The sequence below is a fragment of the Haematobia irritans genome, chromosome 1 (assembly GCF_050003625.1).
Source record: "Haematobia irritans isolate KBUSLIRL chromosome 1, ASM5000362v1, whole genome shotgun sequence".
Classification (NCBI taxonomy): Eukaryota; Metazoa; Arthropoda; class Insecta; order Diptera; family Muscidae; genus Haematobia; species Haematobia irritans.
The window spans coordinates 73832317-73848188 of NC_134397.1; the positions used below are offsets into that span (position 1 = coordinate 73832317).

General features: G+C 36.1%; 2 long non-coding RNA genes across 2 annotated transcripts; both read left to right on the forward strand.

Moving 5' to 3' along the window:
• The first annotated feature begins 5125 nt into the window (after window positions 1-5125).
• LOC142239144 (uncharacterized) lies at window positions 5126-6126 on the forward strand. The gene is made up of 2 exons (XR_012722929.1): window positions 5126-5251; window positions 5325-6126. It is a non-coding gene; the product is annotated as an uncharacterized LOC142239144 (long non-coding RNA).
• Window positions 6127-13585: 7459 nt separating this feature from the next.
• On the forward strand, window positions 13586-14587 carry LOC142239150 (uncharacterized). Its single transcript, XR_012722934.1, has 2 exons — window positions 13586-13711; window positions 13786-14587. It is a non-coding gene; the product is annotated as an uncharacterized LOC142239150 (long non-coding RNA).
• Window positions 14588-15872: the final 1285 nt, after the last annotated feature.

A 15872-nucleotide genomic window follows, 5' to 3' on the forward strand; every position in this document is an offset into this window, starting at 1 on the left:
TGGTCACGAATTGTCGTCCTTTTCGCTCTAGGACGCTTAGTTTAGGAGATATGGCCAAAAGAAGTTTTTCATATAAAAATTTCAATTTTTTTAAGATTTGGGTGGATTTTTCGATTTTTTGAGGGTGGTCACGAATTATCGTCCTTTTCGCTCTAGGACGCTTAGTTTAGGAGATATGGCCAAAAGAAGTTTTTCATATAAAAATTTCAATTTTTTTAGGATTTGGTTGGATTTTTCGATTTTTTGGGGGTGGTCACGAATTATCGCCCTTTTCGCTCTAGGACGCTTAGTTTAGGAGATATGGCCAAAAGAAGTTTTTCATATAAAAATTCCATTTTTTTTAGGATTTGGGTGGATTTTTCGATTTTTTTAGGGTGGTCACGAATTAAAGCCCTTTTCGCTCTAGGACGCTTAGTTTAGGAGATATGGCTAAAAGAAGTTTTTCATATAAAAATTTCAATTTTTTTAAGATTTGGGTGGATTTTTCGATTTTTTGGGGGTGGTCACGAATTATCGCCCTTTTCGCTCTAGGACGCTTAGTTTAGGAGATATGGCCAAAAGAAGTTTTTCATATAAAAATTTCAATTTTTTTAGGATTTGGGTGGATTTTTCGATTGTGTGAGGGTGGTCACGAATTAAAGCCCTTTTCGCTCTAGGACGCTTAGTTTAGGAGATATGGCCAAAAGAAGTTTTTCATATAAAAATTTCAATTTTTTTAGGATTTGGTTGGATTTTTCGATTTTTTGGGGGTGGTCACGAATTATCGTCCTTTTCGCTCTAGGACGCTTAGTTTAGGAGATATGGCCAAAAGAAGTTTTTCATATAAAAATTTCAATTTTTTTTAGGATTTGGGTGGATTTTTCGATTTTTTGAGGGTGGTCACGAATTATCGTCCTTTTCGCTCTAGGACGCTTAGTTTAGGAGATATGGCCAAAAGAAGTTTTTCATACAAAATTTCTATTTTTTTAGGATTTGGTTGGATTTTTCGATTTTTTGGGGGTGGTCACGAATTATCGTCCTTTTCGCTCTAGGACGCTTAGTTTAGGAGATATGGCCAAAAGAAGTTTTTCATATAAAAATTTCAATTTTGTTAGGATTTGGGTGGATTTTTCGATTTTTTGGGGGTGGTCACGAATTAAAGCCCTTTTCGCTCTAGGACGCTTAGTTTAGGAGATATGGCCAAAAGAAGTTTTTCATATAAAAATTTCAATTTTTTTAGGATTTGGTTGGATTTTTCGATTTTTTGGGGGTGGTCACGAATTATCGTCCTTTTCGCTCTAGGACGCTTAGTTTAGGAGATTTGGGTGGATTTTTCGATTTTTTGAGGGTGGTCACGAATTATCGTCCTTTTCGCTCTAGGACGCTTAGTTTAGGAGATATTTTTTGAGGGTGGTCACGAATTATCGTCCTTTTCGCTCTAGGACGCTTAGTTTAGGAGATATGGCCAAAAGAAGTTTTTCATACAAAATTTCTATTTTTTTAGGATTTGGTTGGATTTTTCGATTTTTTGGGGGTGGTCACGAATTATCGTCCTTTTCGCTCTAGGACGCTTAGTTTAGGAGATATGGCCAAAAGAAGTTTTTCATATAAAAATTTCAATTTTGTTAGGATTTGGGTGGATTTTTCGATTTTTTGGGGGTGGTCACGAATTATCGTCCTTTTCGCTCTAGGACGCTTAGTTTAGGAGATATGGCCAAAAGAAGTTTTTCATATAAAAATTTCAATTTTTTTAGGATTTGGGTGGATTGTTCGATTTTTTGAGGGTGGTCACGAATTATCGTCCTTTTCGCTCTAGGACGCTTAGTTTAGGAGATATGGCCAAAAGAAGTTTTTCATATAAAAATTTCAATTTTTTTAGGATTTGGGTGGATTTTTCGATTTTTTGAGGGTGGTCACGAATTAAAGCCCTTTTCGCTCTAGGACGCTTAGTTTAGGAGATATGGCCAAAAGAAGTTTTTCATATAAAATTTTCATTTTTTTTAGGATTTGAGGTTGTTCACGAATTATCGTCCTTTTCGCTCTAGGATGCTTAGTTTAGGAGATATGGCCAAACGAAATTTTTTATATAAAAATTTCAATTTTGTTAGGATTTGGGTGGATTTTTCGATTTTTTGGGGGTGGTCACGAATTATCGTCCTTTTCGCTCTAGGACGCTTAGTTTAGGAGATATGGCCAAAAGAAGTTTTTCATATAAAAATGTCAATTTTTTTAGGATTTGGGTGGATTTTTCGATTTTTTGAGGGTGGTCACGAATTAAAGCCCTTTTCGCTCTAGGACGCTTAGTTTAGGAGATATGGCCAAAAGAAGTTTTTCATATAAAATTTTCAATTTTTTTAGGATTTGAGGTTGGTCACGAATTATCGTCCTTTTCGCTCTAGGATGCTTAGTTTAGGAGATATGGCCAAACGAAATTTTTCATATAAAAATTTCAATTTTGTTAGGATTTGGGTGGATTTTTCGATTTTTTGGGGGTGGTCACGAATTATCGTCCTTTTCGCTCTAGGACGCTTAGTTTAGGAGATTTGGGTGGATTTTTCGATTTTTTGAGGGTGGTCACGAATTATCGTCCTTTTCGCTCTAGGACGCTTAGTTTAGGAGATATGGCCAAAAGAAGTTTTTCATATAAAAATTTCAATTTTTTTAGGATTTGGTTGGATTTTTCGATTTTTTGGGGGTGGTCACGAATTATCGCCCTTTTCGCTCTAGGACGCTTAGTTTAGGAGATATGGCCAAAAGAAGTTTTTCATATAAAAATTTCAATTTTTTTTAGGATTTGGGTGGATTTTTCGATTTTTTGAGGGTGGTCACGAATTAAAGCCCTTTTCGCTCTAGGACGCTTAGTTTAGGAGATATGGCCAAAAGAAGTTTTTCATATAAAAATTTCAATTTTTTTAGGATTTGGGTGGATTTTTCGATTTTTTGGGGGTGGTCACGAATTAAAGCCCTTTTCGCTCTAGGACGCTTAGTTTAGGAGATATGGCCAAAAGAAGTTTTTCATATAAAAATTTCATTTTTTTTAGGATTTGGTTGGATTTTTCGATTTTTTGAGGGTGGTCACGAATTATCGTCCTTTTCGCTCTAGGACGCTTAGGTTAGGAGATATGGCCAAAAGAAGTTTTTCATATACAAATTGAAATTTTTTTAAGATTTGGGTGGATTTTTCGATTTTTTGGGGGTGGTCACGAATTATCGCCCTTTTCGCTCTAGGACGCTTAGTTTAGGAGATATGGCCAAAAGAAGTTTTTAATATAAAAATTTAAATTTTTTTAGGATTTGGGTGGATTTTTCGATTTTTTGAGGGTGGTCACGAATTAAAGCCCTTTTCGCTCTAGGACGCTTAGTTTAGGAGATATGGCCAAAAGAAGTTTTTCATATAAAAATTTAAATTTTTTTAGGATTTGGGTGGATTTTTCGATTTTTTGGGGGTGGTCACGAATTAAAGCCCTTTTCGCTCTAGGACGCTTAGTTTAGGAGATATGGCCAAAAGAAGTTTTTCATATAAAAATTTCAATTTTTTTTAGGATTTGGGTGGATTTTTCGATTTTTTGAGGGTGGTCACGAATTATCGTCCTTTTCGCTCTAGGACGCTTAGTTTAGGAGATATGGCCAAAAGAAGTTTTTCATATAAAAATGTCAATTTTTTTAGGAGATATGGCCAAAGAAGTTTTTCATATAAAAATTTCAATTTTTTTAGGATTTGGGTGGATTTTTCGATTTTTTGAGGGTGGTCACGAATTATCGCCCTTTTCGCTCTAGGACGCTTAGTTTAGGAGATATGGCCAAAAGAAGTTTTTCATATAAAAATTTCAATTTTTTTAGGATTTGGGTGGATTTTTCGATTTTTTGAGGGTGGTCACGAATTAAAGCCCTTTTCGCTCTAGGACGCTTAGTTTGGGAGATATGGCCAAAGAAGTTTTTCATATAAAAATTTAAATTTTTTAGGATTTGGGTGGATTTTTCGATTTTTTGGGGGTGGTCACGAATTATCGTCCTTTTCGCTCTAGGACGCTTAGTTTAGGAGATATGGCCAAAAGAAGTTTTTCATATAAAAATTTCAACTTTTTTACGATTTGGGTGGATTTTTCGATTTTTTGGGGGTGGTCACGAATTATCGCCCTTTTCGCTCTAGGACGCTTAGTTTAGGAGATATGGCCAAAAGAAGTTTTTCATATAAAAATTTCAATTTTTTTTAGGATTTGGGTGGATTTTTCGATTTTTTGAGGGTGGTCACGAATTATCGTCCTTTTCGCTCTAGGACGCTTAGTTTAGGAGATATGGCCAAAAGAAGTTTTTCATATAAAAATGTCAATTTTTTTAGGATTTGGTTGGATTTTTCGATTTTTTGGGGTGTGATGAATATTTTTTTTTGTCTTACATGTAAATGTATATCACTATGATGTAGTCACTGAAATGTTTGATGGGTCTTGTACAGAGTTTGGCCCAATAACGTATATACGGGTATATATAACTACAATTTGACTCTCAATGGCTTTGCTCTTTACTCTCCAAGTAGAAACATCTGTAGGATTTCGAAGTCCAACGGGGTAAACATTGTTTTAGTCAGCAGGTCTCTCATGGGTTGCAATGGCTTGGTTGGTAGAACGTTGGCCTCGAATGACTGGTGACCCCGGTTCAAACCCCAGCGAGGGTTGTTTTTTTTATAATTACTATTAGTATTTTTTCTTTTTTTTTATTTTATAATTCATATTTTTCTTATTGTCATTTCGAGCCAAGGGCAAACGGTCATGAGACAAACTATTCTCAGGTAATTGTTGACCAAAGTGTGAGAACTAAAACTGTATTTTTTTTAGAACATAGCGGTCGATATCTTTCAAATTTCACACCATTCCTATATTGATCTTAGTGGTGGGAAGTGATCTAGTTCCTCAGCTCATATAAATAAAATTGCACCAGGGTATGAGCTTGCTTTTGTTTTTCAAGCGCAGTACAGGAAACATTCTCAATAATAAGTGTTTGAATGTAAGAATTGAAAGCTGTAACAATTGAACGAGAACCAATTGTTCATAATTGAATTTTTTTTTACAAAATTCTACCTTAAATTATTGCGGTAAATCTAGTGCAAAAAGTTATTGTGAATCTGATATAATTTGCCTAATTTCCTTTAGGTAATTTGAGGGAGTTTTCAATTAAGAGGCATTAAATTCCTGCCAATTTATTATTTGCGCGAAATTTTGTTTTTGGGTATTCATGCTGTAAATGTTTAAAGGCTGAATTTTATTTCTTTTTTGAGGTAAGAGTTTTTAAAGCATGACAGTGGTGTGGAAATTTACAAAAAAAAAAAATCTATTTTTTTTTTGTAACAGATAAACGCAATTTCATTAATTTTGGAGAGGGTTTCCCACCCTGAAGTAACCTAAAGAAATTCCTCGTTTATGAGTTATTTCCACAACAGTAAATAAGAAGAATTTCTGTTCTGATAAATTTCTGTGAGGCGAAATTGTAACCAACAATCATCGGAGGATTCGGTGATACACCTGGAAATACCAAAGCCCAGTGCTCCTATCCTTTTGTCCAAGAGTGTGCCCATTCTCAACCAAAGGCCTATCAACAGGCGGAAGCTTTTAGCCACTCATAGATACTCTGTTGTGTGAGAGTATATCACCCAATTGGAGAGAATCTAAAAATAACTCTCTCACCAGCTGGTGGTTTGTTCAACGAGACCACCATTGACTCCCAGTGATCCATGTCTTGCAAATGCTGCATATCGGCCACATCAGCCGCTAGCCCAGAGCGCTAAAGCGCCGACTGAAAACCAACCATATCTAGCGATCCAAGTTCAAACCCCCAGAATGTTGTTATATATGTATGAATTTAATTATTACAATTTTATCAGCCAGGCATATGCATAAAATCATCAATTTATCAATTTCATTCTTATTAACCAATTTATAGCTAGCTAAGGAAAGTAAAGTAAAGTTCAACAGCAAAAACAACAACATACGACCATGTTCAACGAGGCCTCGGAGATCACCATCGAATGTTAAGTTCTTAACTTTGGCTAAAACCCACAACCAAGGAACAAAATAACACAAACTGAAAACAACAAAACAAAAAAAAAAAGTAAGTTTTGATATAAAAATAACATTGATAAATTTGATTTACATGCATATGAAAAAAAAAAATGAAAATGAGAAAAAAAAAATCACTAAGAAAGTTTAATTAATTGAATTTCGAAAATTTTGAATTAATAATTCCCAAAATTTAGTAGAAAAAAAAAAGAAAAAAAAACTTAAAAAAAATATAAAATCCTTGGAATTAGTATCCTTTCCACGTTAATTTAACTGATCCTCACTAAAATACTTCATGTCCAAATTTAACAAATATTAGAGTCCTGCCACAGGATATTTGTAGTTTATTTTTTCTTAATATAATTTCAGTTAAAATTCCGTGGAAAGAGAATTTACAATCACAAAATTTATCTAAACGATTTTGCAATATGCTCTTACAATTGTCCTTGAATTTAATTGTTTATTTAACTACCAGATATTTTTGAAAACTCGTATTATGTACTTTAATTAAAATATTAGAAATATAATGAAAATAATTTTTAAAATGAATCCTTAAACTTTTCAATATTCTTACGTGGGTGATGTAAATGTAGGGTAATATCTGAGTAGGGGTATTAGTAACATTGTAGGCCACTAATACCATGGCAGGGATAAGGGTAAAGAGGCCAAGGATTCCAGAACACCAGGAATTCCTTACAAAACAACTTTCCTCCAAGATAATTTGTTTAACATTAATTCTAACCATTTGGGGTTTTGTTATGTGTGGTTAGATATTCCATCGTGTTCTATTTCATGTCTTTAGGGAGTCTATAATAATTTTGTTTATGTCCAGGATTGAAGGATATCAGAGAATCTAGGGGACCCGAACCCCCCCACCCGGCTGCTAGCTAGCGATCAACGGCTCCCTGTCTACCTAGATCTCGTATTATTTAAAATTTTATTTCGACCCATACCTCGTATCCTGTTTTTCCACGTCCAACGATTGAGCACCTTCATCGGGAGAAACTAGACATAAAGGGTCCTGTGTTAAATTCAAAAAATTATGAAGTGTAGTTGGACATTACATAGATAAATGGCGCCCAGCGTGGGGCTTTAAGAATCTTATCCATAAGAAACTTCTTGCTCACGATAAATTTAATTCAGGATAATGTAAATTTCATCCTTAAAGGGATTGCAGGAACACCACTTGAGGAGTAATATTTGCTTTTAATACTTAACGAACTTCTTTGGATATTCATAAATCTGATGGTTTCGGGTTATGACCAAGAACGCATTCGTTAATATTTTCATTGCACTCGGTGCTCTAATAGATAGGTGATACTGGAATTTCTGGGAATGGTTTCACGTACGTTCAAGTAGATTAAAGCTAGTTATCAGCATCCTGTTTCTGTTAGGATCTACTTTATTATCGCTTATTGCATTTTAAAGTCCACGTGTTACAGTTTTTGCTTGGAATTTTAGTATGCTGGTTTGCTAATTCTATTGGAAAATATATGAAAAGCATTCTCCCATAGCCCAGTTTAGAAAGTTTTAGTAGGAAATTGTATGCGAAAAATTACCCTATTCTTTTACTCACCCATCAACGTAAGATAAATATTTATGAAAAATATCTACAATTGTATTATATTCGAGTTGCAAAGCAAAGGAAATCTTGTTCAGAGTCACGATTTTTTTTTATTATAATTTGAGGGGGAAATATTGAAGCATGCCAATACCACATAGTCCTCTTCGTCCTTCAGCTCCTCCTGAGGATCAAAATAGGATAATGGAAAATAATGAATTGAAATGTGTTATTTGTGACAATGTCATGAATTTCGAATCACAAGATTGTTATAAAATTATGACATGTTCTCACATTTTTCACCGAGGCTGTATTGAAGAGTCCCTATCTTCCTCTTCGAATTGTCCAAATTGTCAGGTGTCGTGCGAGCTTTCCGATCTTCGAAAGTATACACCAGAATTACATAGTGCACCAGACAATATCAATCCCACGGGGTCCACCAAGAAAACTAAGTCTTCTGGTCGTGGAAGACCTAGGGGCGCTCTTGTAAATAGGCCTCATACAAGAAATTTCTACAGAAATTTATCATACGACCAACATTTTAGTTTAGAGGCAAGCCCTCATGATAGCAATGTCGAAATGTCAAATTCTGTATCTTCTGGTAATGTTCTTCAACCAGAAATTGCCGCCACTCGAAATTCGGCAAATGAGACTAATCTACGAAATCACAATGATTCTGGTGAGATAGATTATGATCGAATTGGACGGATGATTGAACAAAGTGTTATGCAAATGATGCAAAATTTACAAATTTCCAGAAATCCTCCGAATTGTTCGCATAAATCACAACCACCAGCTTCTCACCCGCATGAACATTTTCCCAACTCACAATCAAGAACTGAACCGTATAATTCGAACTATAACACAAATGGACATAGTCACAGACAGTCCAAAAATTCTAGTTCTCCTGTTCCAAATGCTGAAAAGGTCACATCCATAATACAGAATTGGAATGTAAAATTTGATGGTTCTAGTAATGGCCTCACAGTAGACGAGTTTTTATATCGAATTAAATCTCTTACTGCTGAGCATTTTAATAATAATTTCGATTTGATTTGTAAAAATCTAAATATTCTTTTGACGAACAAAGCTCATGAATGGTATTGGAGATACCATAAACAGGTGCCTTTTATAGAATGGAATGAGTTTTGTGCGGCTTTGAAGTCCCAATATAAAGACATGCGTTCGGTTTATGACAGAAAGGAAGAGGTTCGCAACAGGAAAATGAAACCTGGTGAAACTTTTGAATCCTTTTACGACTCTATCTGTTCCATTATGGACAGACTTGAACAGCCTATGGAAGAATCGGAATTAGTCGAAATTCTTATCCGCAACCTGAGGCCGGATATTAGGCATGAATTGTTGTATGTGCCTGTGTATTCCATAGCGCATTTACGGAGACTTGTGCAAATGCGCGAGAATTTATTATCGGACGAAAATTTCCGAAGGGGTTTCCCCAGCAAATCGTATCCCAGTCCGCCCATTTCGGGACGTAGAAACGTTTCTGAAATCTACAGTGGAGAGGATGGTGTTTCTGATACCACTGCACCAGCGATTGTGGATGCAGTTAATCAAAATTGTAGCACATACAAGTGTTGGAATTGTGATGAACCGGGACACTTTTGGGACGATTGTGTTCGCGACAGAAAGGTATTTTGCTACGGATGTGGCACTAAAGATATTTATAAGCCACAGTGTGCCAAATGCGCAGCTAGGAAAGTATCTTTGTCAAAAAACTCGATGCGCCACAACCCGTCACAACAGAACACATAACAGTTTCAAATTCTTCTTCTGAAGATTTAAACGAGCCAAATACTAAAACCAAATTCTGTCAACCAAATGATATATCTATTCTTCCTCGAGATTCTTCTCACCACACAACCTTCATAAAAAAATTATACCCGATTAGACCGTATCATGAGAGATATGCCGAATACATCAGGAAACGTAATGAAATATTTTCAGTTGACACGATCGAAACGAAACGCCCCAAGAGGTCTACTGTTCGCATGCGAAAGTATTTCCGGCTACGCAAAAGTTTATCTAAATACACAATATCATCAATTGTCTGCAATCCAAAAGACAGACGATTTTATGCCAGAATAAATTTTTTGTATTTTGAAGAACTAGGTTTGCTTGATACTGGAGCAAACGTATCGTGTATTGGAGCAACTTTGGCCCAGCATGATTTTTCGATTTTTGATCATTATGTACCTGCAAAAACTTTTGTTCAGACTGCGGATGGCAAATTTCAAAAGACCTTGGGATTTTTAATTACCGATGTCACTTTTCGTAATCAGACCAAACAATTGAGAATGTTAATTGTTCCTTCCATAACGCAACGACTTATTTTGGGTCTTGATTTTTGGGAAGCCTTTGGTATAGCCTCTGACGTTTTTGAATCGGCCATCATATCCGATTCGTCGCTTAATGTTGACCCTTGCTGTTTAACTGATATGTCTTGTTTGAATGAAGTAGCCTCACACAAGATCACATCGGATAATAAATATCCACTCAGCCCATCTCAGACTCGACAGTTGTCATCGATTATCGATTTGTTCCCTAATTATTGTAAGGAAGGCTTAGGCAGAACGACAATGATTTCTCATGAGATCGATGTGGGTTCTTCAAAGCCAATCAAACAAAGATATTACCCGGTCTCACCAGCTGTGGAAAGGGTAATGTTCCAGGAGATAGATCGCATGTTGGCACTTGGGGTGATTGAGCAGTCCACCTCCCCGTGGAGCTCACCAATGCGTCTAGTCCTGAAACCCAATAAAGTTCGCTTGTGTTTAGATGCTCGCAAACTAAACCAAGTAACTAAAAAGGATGCGTATCCGCTCCACAGTATTGAGGGCATATTTTCGAGATTGCCACAGGCCAACATCATTTCCAAATTGGATCTAAAGGACGCTTACTGGCAGGTTGCTTTGAGCGAAGAAGCGAAACCTTTAACCGCTTTTACCGTGCCAGGGCGTCCCTTATACCAATTTGTAGTGATGCCATTTGGCCTGTGCAACGCTCCACAGACCATGTGTCGCCTCATGGACCAGTTAATTCCACCAGATCTTCGTCATTGTGTTTTCGGATATTTGGACGATTTAATCATTGTGTCCGAAAATTTCAATAGTCATTTGTCCGTTTTAGTTCGTATAGCCGAAGAGTTTCGTAAGGCTAATTTAACTCTCAATATTGAGAAAAGCCACTTCTGTGTCACAGAAGTAAAATATCTTGGCTATATTATAGGAAATGGTGGTATAAGAACTGACCCCGAAAAGGTAGAAGCGATCAGCAAATGGCCAACACCAAGAACTGTAAAACAGGTTCGTGGATTCCTTGGGTTAGCTGGCTGGTACAGACGCTTCATTGAAAACTTTTCGTCCTTAACTTTTCCGATTACTGAGACCCTCTCATCCAAACGCAAATTTCAATGGACTTCAGAGGCAGACGAGGCATTTGAGTTAGTGAAGAAGCGTCTTACCACTGCACCAGTTCTGGCTAACCCAAATTTTACGAAAAAGTTCTTCGTTCATTGCGACGCCTCCGATTACGGTATAGGGGCAGTTTTAGTACAATTAGACAAAGATGGTGAAGAGCGACCCATTGCTTATATGTCAAAAAAACTAAATACTGCCCAAAGAAACTATAGCGTAACGGAGAAGGAATGTCTTGCAGCCATCGAAGCAGTTAAGCGTTTCCGTTGCTATTTGGAGATGCAGGAGTTTGAGATCATAACGGATCACTCCTCATTGCTTTGGCTCATGTCGCAACCGGACTTATCAGGGCGTTTAGCCAGATGGGTATTTAAACTACAATCTTTCAAATTCACTATTAGTCATCGCCCAGGAAAAAATCATGTAGTACCGGATGCTCTGTCTCGGATGGATTTCGGAGAAGTTTCAGGCATCGAAATTTCTGAGCCAGAAGTTGATCTGGATTCGCCTTGTTTTGATGATAGTGAATACGTGGACTTGAGACTGAAAATTCGGGAAAATGAGTCGAAATACCCTGACTTAAGGATAATTGATAAATTCGTGTATATTCGGAACGATTTTTATAGAGGGACTGAAGAACAGGAGAATAATACCTGGAAGTTGTGGATTCCTAGAAACCTTCGTTTAAGTATTATATCTCGATTTCATGACTCTACAATAACTGCCCATGGTGGTATGACGAAGACTTTGGAATTAATACGGCGAAATTTTTATTGGCCAGGTATGGTCACGGACGTCCGGGACTATGTGAGGGAGTGTCATATTTGTAAAACCACGAAGCACCCTAATGTAATTTTAAAGCCGGAAATGGGCAAACCCGTCGTCTCAATACGGCCATTTCAACGCTTATATGTGGATATTTTGGGACCATACCCGAGATCAAAGAGTGGACATATTGGTCTATTAATTGTTCTAGACCATTTAACAAAGTTTCATTGGCTTTGCCCTTTGAAAAAATTTACGTCTGGTGTTATCCAAGAATTCCTTTTGAAGGACATTTTTCATGTCTTCGGTGTACCCGAGTTTATTATCAGTGATAATGGTTCCCAGTTTCGGGCCGGTGATTTTAATGCATTTTTAACCAGAATGGGTATTCAACATATTTATACCGCGCTATATTCACCTCAAGCGAATGCCTCTGAGCGTGTGAACAGATCTATCATAGCGGCAATACGAGCTTATTTGAAAGAGGACCATAGAATGTGGGATGAACATTTGAGTTCAATAAGTTGTGCCTTGAGAAATGCTTTTCATCAAGCCATCAAATGTTCTCCTTATTTCGCCACATTCGGGTTTGATATGATTACCCACGGCGATTCATATAAGCTTTTGAGGCATGTCAATCTTTTGGATGACCCAATATCCCCATTGAAAAGAGAGGACAAACTTGCTCTCGTTCGGAAAGAGATACGAGAAAACATTGCAAAGGCATATAATACTAATCGTGACCAATATAATTTACGGACTCGTCCTGTATCTTTTTCTGTTGGACAAATAGTTTACAGGAGAAACTTTTCCCAAAGCAGTGCTGAAAAGAGATTCAGCTCTAAGCTTGCGCCAACTTTCATCAAAGCAATTGTAAAAGATAAAATAGGAACCAATTATTATGTCCTCAAAGACATAGATGGAAATTCCACTGGTACATATCACGCAAAGGATATGCGATCCTAGAGTTAGTATTCTCCGATTAATATCGCCGTCTAATAGACCGATATTACCCGGTTTTGTGATGAATATTTTTTTTTGTCTTACATGTAAATGTATATCACTATGATGTAGTCACTGAAATGTTTGATGGGTCTTGTACAGAGTTTGGCCCAATAACGTATATACGGGTATATATAACTACAATTTGACTCTCAATGGCTTTGCTCTTTACTCTCCAAGTAGAAACATCTGTAGGATTTCGAAGTCCAACGGGGTAAACATTGTTTTAGTCAGCAGGTCTCTCATGGGTTGCAATGGCTTGGTTGGTAGAACGTTGGCCTCGAATGACTGGTGACCCCGGTTCAAACCCCAGCGAGGGTTGTTTTTTTTATAATTACTATTAGTATTTTTTCTTTTTTTTATTTTATAATTCATATTTTTCTTATTGTCATTTCGAGCCAAGGGCAAACGGTCATGAGACAAACTATTCTCAGGTAATTGTTGACCAAAGTGTGAGAACTAAAACTGTATTTTTTTTAGAACATAGCGGTCGATATCTTTCAAATTTCACACCATTCCTATATTGATCTTAGTGGTGGGAAGTGATCTAGTTCCTCAGCTCATATAAATAAAATTGCACCAGGGTATGAGCTTGCTTTTGTTTTTCAAGCGCAGTACAGGAAACATTCTCAATAATAAGTGTTTGAATGTAAGAATTGAAAGCTGTAACAATTGAACGAGAACCAATTGTTCATAATTGAATTTTTTTTTACAAAATTCTACCTTAAATTATTGCGGTAAATCTAGTGCAAAAAGTTATTGTGAATCTGATATAATTTGCCTAATTTCCTTTAGGTAATTTGAGGGAGTTTTCAATTAAGAGGCATTAAATTCCTGCCAATTTATTATTTGCGCGAAATTTTGTTTTTGGGTATTCATGCTGTAAATGTTTAAAGGCTGAATTTTATTTCTTTTTTGAGGTAAGAGTTTTTAAAGCATGACAGTGGTGTGGAAATTTACAAAAAAAAAAAATCTATTTTTTTTTTTGTAACAGATAAACGCAATTTCATTAATTTTGGAGAGGGTTTCCCACCCTGAAGTAACCTAAAGAAATTCCTCGTTTATGAGTTATTTCCACAACAGTAAATAAGAAGAATTTCTGTTCTGATAAATTTCTGTGAGGCGAAATTGTAACCAACAATCATCGGAGGATTCGGTGATACACCTGGAAATACCAAAGCCCAGTGCTCCTATCCTTTTGTCCAAGAGTGTGCCCATTCTCAACCAAAGGCCTATCAACAGGCGGAAGCTTTTAGCCACTCATAGATACTCTGTTGTGTGAGAGTATATCACCCAATTGGAGAGAATCTAAAAATAACTCTCTCACCAGCTGGTGGTTTGTTCAACGAGACCACCATTGACTCCCAGTGATCCATGTCTTGCAAATGCTGCATATCGGCCACATCAGCCGCTAGCCCAGAGCGCTAAAGCGCCGACTGAAAACCAACCATATCTAGCGATCCAAGTTCAAACCCCCAGAATGTTGTTATATATGTATGAATTTAATTATTACAATTTTATCAGCCAGGCATATGCATAAAATCATCAATTTATCAATTTCATTCTTATTAACCAATTTATAGCTAGCTAAGGAAAGTAAAGTAAAGTTCAACAGCAAAAACAACAACATACGACCATGTTCAACGAGGCCTCGGAGATCACCATCGAATGTTAAGTTCTTAACTTTGGCTAAAACCCACAACCAAGGAACAAAATAACACAAACTGAAAACAACAAAACAAAAAAAAAAAGTAAGTTTTGATATAAAAATAACATTGATAAATTTGATTTACATGCATATGAAAAAAAAAATGAAAATGAGAAAAAAAAAATCACTAAGAAAGTTTAATTAATTGAATTTCGAAAATTTTGAATTAATAATTCCCAAAATTTAGTAGAAAAAAAAAAAGAAAAAAAAACTTAAAAAAAATATAAAATCCTTGGAATTAGTATCCTTTCCACGTTAATTTAACTGATCCTCACTAAAATACTTCATGTCCAAATTTAACAAATATTAGAGTCCTGCCACAGGATATTTGTAGTTTATTTTTTCTTAATATAATTTCAGTTAAAATTCCGTGGAAAGAGAATTTACAATCACAAAATTTATCTAAACGATTTTGCAATATGCTCTTACAATTGTCCTTGAATTTAATTGTTTATTTAACTACCAGATATTTTTGAAAACTCGTATTATGTACTTTAATTAAAATATTAGAAATATAATGAAAATAATTTTTAAAATGAATCCTTAAACTTTTCAATATTCTTACGTGGGTGATGTAAATGTAGGGTAATATCTGAGTAGGGGTATTAGTAACATTGTAGGCCACTAATACCATGGCAGGGATAAGGGTAAAGAGGCCAAGGATTCCAGAACACCAGGAATTCCTTACAAAACAACTTTCCTCCAAGATAATTTGTTTAACATTAATTCTAACCATTTGGGGTTTTGTTATGTGTGGTTAGATATTCCATCGTGTTCTATTTCATGTCTTTAGGGAGTCTATAATAATTTTGTTTATGTCCAGGATTGAAGGATATCAGAGAATCTAGGGGACCCGAACCCCCCACCCGGCTGCTAGCTAGCGATCAACGGCTCCCTGTCTACCTAGATCTCGTATTATTTAAAATTTTATTTCGACCCATACCTCGTATCCTGTTTTTCCACGTCCAACGATTGAGCACCTTCATCGGGAGAAACTAGACATAAAGGGTCCTGTGTTAAATTCAAAAAATTATGAAGTGTAGTTGGACATTACAGGGGGTGGTCACGAATTATCGTCCTTTTCGCTCTAGGACGCTTAGTTTAGGAGATATGGCCAAAAGCAGTTATTCATATAAAAATTTCAATTTTGTTAGGATTTGGGTGGATTTTTCGATTTTTTGGGGGTGGTCACGAATTATCGTCCTTTTCGCTCTAGGACGCTTAGTTTAGGAGATATGGCCAAAAGAAGTTTTTCATATAAAAATGTAAATTTTTTTAGGATTTGGGTGGATTTTTCGATTTTTTGAGGGTGGTCACGAATTAAAGCCCTTTTCGCTCTAGGACGCTTAGTTTAGGAGATATGGCCAAAAGAA